Genomic DNA, 5,022 nt, shown 5'->3' with positions numbered 1-5,022 from the left:
TTTTTATGATTAAGGATATTCAGGACAATCTGTCAAAAAACCATTTAAAATTAGTGTTCCTATGCATTTATTGGGGTAAATGCCACCATCAGACTATTAAGGAATACTTTTTAAGGGTGGGTACATTGCTGTTAAAGTTATTTAGGAGAAATGGTCATTCATATCCACAATCTTATTCATATATGTAATGCAGTAGTTTGTTTTACATTTATGCCTCAGCAACCACAATGTCCCCCTCTGTTGCAGATGTGGTATTTATCTCTGAATTTGATCATCAAGAGGAAGTTCACCTTAATCCCCAGATCTCACCTGCATCAGACCCAGAGAAACAAGATGGCCATCCCTCAAACACAGAACCAAACCCAGGCAGGATTGGAGATAATGTCCAGAATGGTGATTCTTTAAATACAGCCCAAAGTTCGGATAGAAGCGCTGCCACCGGAGCAGCGAAGAAGCGCTTCATTTGCAACTTTTATGGAAAGTGTTTCAATGGGAGATATATGCTTAAGCCCACATTAATTCTCACATCAAACCCTTTAGTTGCCCGCAGTGTGGGAAAGGTTTTAGTACAAAGACAGGGTGTAGTAATCACCTCTTGGTGGTGCTTTGTAAAGAGAAGACCTTCAAATGCGCAGATTGTGGGAGGATGTTTGCGTTGAGAAGTAGTTAGGTCAAACACAGGGAGCTTAACCCAACTCGGAACACCTGCACAACATATGAAAAAATATTCTGTGGGGAACGTGCTCTGAAAAGGCACAACTTCAGTGATCATGCAGAAAGGGCACACAGCTGCTGTCTAAGACCTTTCAGTCATGGTATCAATGGGATCTTCATAAAGCAGAGCACTCGGAGAAGTATTGCTGTGAAACCTGTGGCGATCTTTTCCTTTCATCCTTATCCAGTCAGAGTGCCATTCCTCAAGCAAGGGCTTATCACTTTGATGCATGTGGCAAAGGTTTCCGTCTTTCAACCAGTCTCAAAGATCATATGACTTTACAAACTGGACAGAAACCTTTTGTCTGTGGTTTATGGGCAAGAGTTACTGTTGAGCAAGCCAGCTCAAAGCACGTTGCCCATATCGGAGAGAAACCGACTGTCTGTGACGTATGGGCCAAGTGTTTTCATCTCGCACACTTTTGAAAGACAAAACCATGCACACTGGACAAGAACCTGTCTCTAATTCATGTGGCATGCTTCCGGGATGAAAGTGCTCTCAAATGCATTGTGGCCTCCATCCATACCAGAAAAATAGACTACCAGTATGTCTGTGATGTTTGTGGCAAACATCTCTCTGATGTAACCAGGCTCAAATGGCATGATCGTACATACTGATGAACAATCTTTTGCCTGTAATATGTGGTAAAAAGTTCTGTAACCCAGGCAATCTCAAGACACAAGCTTTCTCACACAGGGCAGAAATTGTACGTTTGTACTACTGGTGGTAAAGGTTTCACCCAATTAACAATCCTTAAGATACGTCATTGCAGTCACACTGGTGAAAAGCCTTACGCGTGTAATATATGTGGGGAAGGCTTTACCTCGCATCATCGCGTGCCGACGTCAAGAAACACAAGATGATTCACTTGCCTTCTTAACTTCAAAGTCACGTCTGTAGCCACTGTGGTAAAGGCTGCTATCACAAATCTGTGCTGTATCAGCACATACACATAGGAGAAAAAAATTCAACTGTTATATTTGTGGTAAAAGTTTCACAATGAAGGCTACATTTGATATCCACATGCCTCAGTCAAACAGGCGAGAGACCGTTCAACTGTTGCATTTGTGGGAAAGGTTTCACGATAAAGTGTACTCTTGTAAACCACATGAGCACTCACACGGGACAGACCATATGCTTGTGAAGTGGCAAGAAATTCTCCCAGACAAGTCATTTAGTTTCTCACCAGTGTGTTCACACTGGTGTGAAAGTGTTTGTGTGCAACAAATGTGGGAATGGCTATGCATGTGCCCGAAACCTGAAACTTCATAGGTGCAAGTTCAACTAGAAAACAGTCATTGGAAAAAATGTACAGGATCACTCTGAAGAAAACCTGATCCCTCTGTATAATGGGATGGGCTTACTTCATAGATGTTCAGTTTGATTTGATGGAGATATTATACTTTTAAAGGGACAATAGACAATTCTACTCTACTGTTTGGATGTATACTGAACAAAAATATAAATCCAACATTCAACAATTTCAAAGATTTTACTGAGTTAGAGTTCATATAAGGAAAGCAGTCAATTGAAATAAATTCATTAGGCCCTAATCTATGGATTTCACGTGACTGGGAATACAGATATGCATCTGTTGGTCACAAATACCTTTTTAAAAAATGGTCCTCAGGATCTCGTCGCGGCAATGTCCATTCAAATTGCCATCGCTAAAATGCAATTGTGTTCATTGTCCGTAGCTTATGTCTGCCCATACCATAACCCCACCTCCACCATGGGGCACTCTGTTCACAACGTTGACATCAGCAAACTGCTCGCAAACACGACACCATACACATGGTCAGTGGTTGTGAGGCCAAAAACGACGTTGAAAGCAGCACATGGTAGAAAATGTCATGTTAATTTATCTGGCAACAGCTTCGGTGGACATTCCTGCAGTTAGCATGCCAATTGCACGCTCCCTCAGCTTGAGACATCTGTGGCATTGTGTTGTGACAAAACGGCACATTTGAGTGGTCTTTTATTGTCCACAGCACAAGGTGCACCTGTGTAATGATCATGCTGTTTAATCAGCTTCTTGATATGCCTCAGGTGGATGGATTTTCTTGGCAAAGAAATGCTCACTAATGGATGTAAACAGATTTGTGAACAGAATTTGAGAGAAATAAGCTTTTGAAACATGGGACCAACCCAATTTTTGTTCAGTGAAGATGTCGTTGTTTTGTCTTCAATGTATAGATAAGATATTTGGTGAAATATTTATTGAATCAACGGGAAAAGTCAATACTTTCCTAACAAGTTTTAATTGGAATTTTGCCTTGAGTGAGCATTAGTTTTGTTGTGTGGTGTTCTGATTGCATTCAATTAATTAATAATACACACAATAGATGAGGGAGACTTTTTGAGTTTTGCCTGGCTGATCTGTGGTGGTTATAATTCAACACTGCCAGCAATAAAGGTCTAGCCTCGTGAGGATAGGAAGTAAATACTAACACTTATCTACTTGCGAAGCCAACACAGTGCTGTGGTGATGGAACAAATAAAAAACAAAAAATTAAACCCCCTTTACATTACTACTGTGATCATCTCTTCACACATCAACACTTGTTTTAGGGCCTAATGTTACAAAACACTTCTTATTCGTATCCCTTGAAGCACATGTCAAACTCATTCCACTGAGGGCTGAGTGTCTGCGGGTTTTCGCTCCTCGTACTTGGTTGTTGAATAAAGTTCACTAATTAGTAAGGAACTCACCTGGTTTTAAATCAAATCAAATTCAATTTTATTTGTCACATACACATGGTTAGCAGATGTTAATGCGAGTGTAGCGAAATGCTTGTGCTTCTAGTTCTGACAATGCAGTAATAACCAACAAGTAATCTAACTAACAATTCCAAAACTACTGTCTTATACACAGTGTAAGGGGATAAAGAATATGTACATAAGGATATATGAATGAGTGATGGTACAGAGCAGCATAGGCAAGATACAGTAGATGGTATCAAGTACAGTATATACATATGAGATGAGTATGTAAACAAAGTGGCATAGTTAAAGTGGCTAGTGATACATGTATTACATAAGGATGCAGTCGATGATATAGAGTACAGTATATACGTATGCATATGAGATGAATAATGTAGGGTAAGTAACATTATATAAGGTAGCATTGTTTAAAGTGGCTAGTGATATATTTACATCATTTCCCATCAATTCCCATTATTAAAGTGGCTGGAGTTGAGTCAGTGTCAGTGTCAGTGTGTTGGCAGCAGCCACTCAATGTTAGTGGTGGCTGTTTAACAGTCTGATGGCCTTGAGATAGAAGCTGTTTTTCAGTCTCTCGGTCCCAGCTTTGATGCACCTGTACTGACCTCGCCTTCTGGATGATAGCGGGGTGAACAGGCAGTGGCTCGGGTGGTTGATGTCCTTGATGATCTTTATGGCCTTCCTGTAACATCGGGTGGTGTAGGTGTCCTGGAGGGCAGGTAGTTTGCCCCCGGTGATGCGTTGTGCAGATCTCACTACCCTCTGGAGAGCCTTCCGGTTGTGGGCGGAGCAGTTGCCGTACCAGGCGGTGATACAGCCCGCCAGGATGCTCTCGATTGTGCATCTGTAGAGGTTTGTGAGTGCTTTGGGTGACAAGCCGAATTTCTTCAGCCTCCTGAGGTTGAAGAGGCGCTGCTGCGCCTTCTTCACGATGCTGTCTGTGTGAGTGGACCAATTCAGTTTGTCTGTGATGTGTATGCCGAGGAACTTAAAACTTGCTACCCTCTCCACTACTGTTCCATCGATGTGGGTGTTCCCTCTGCTGTTTCCTGAAGTCCACAATCATCTCCTTAGTTTTGTTGACGTTGAGTGTGAGGTTATTTTCCTGACACCACACTCCGAGGGCCCTCACCTCCTCTCTATAGGCCGTCTCGTCGTTGTTGGTAATCAAGCCTACCACTGTTGTGTCGTCCGCAAACTTGATGATTGAGTTGGAGGCGTGCGTGGTCACGCAGTCGTGGGTGAACAGGGAGTACATGAGAGGGCTCAGAATGCACCCTTGTGGGGCCCCAGTGTTGAGGATCAGCGGGGTGGAGATGTTGTTGCCTACCCTCACCACCTGGGGGCGGCCCGTCAGGAAGTCCAGTACCCAGTTGCACAGGGCGGGGTCGAGACCCAGGGTCTCGAGCTTGATGACGAGCTTGGAGGGTACTATGGTGTTGAATGCCGAGCTGTAGTCGATGAACAGCATTCTCACATAGGTATTCCTCTTATCCAGATGGGTTAGGGCAGTGTGCAGTGTGGTTGAGATTACATCGTCCGTGGACCTATTTGGGCGGTAAGCAAATTGGAGTGGGTCTAGG

The 5,022-nt window shown here is 43.0% G+C and overlaps 1 pseudogene; it reads left to right on the top strand.

Moving 5' to 3' along the window:
- Positions 1-227: 227 nt before the first annotated feature.
- Positions 228-2,680, top strand: LOC112230513 (annotated as a pseudogene).
- The last annotated feature ends 2,342 nt before the right edge of the window (positions 2,681-5,022 follow it).

Source organism: Oncorhynchus tshawytscha, linkage group LG33 (genome assembly GCF_018296145.1).
Source record: "Oncorhynchus tshawytscha isolate Ot180627B linkage group LG33, Otsh_v2.0, whole genome shotgun sequence".
Taxonomy (NCBI): Eukaryota; Metazoa; Chordata; class Actinopteri; order Salmoniformes; family Salmonidae; genus Oncorhynchus; species Oncorhynchus tshawytscha.
Note: the sequence above shows the minus strand (reverse complement) of the source record. Positions and strands in the feature narration are given on the sequence as shown.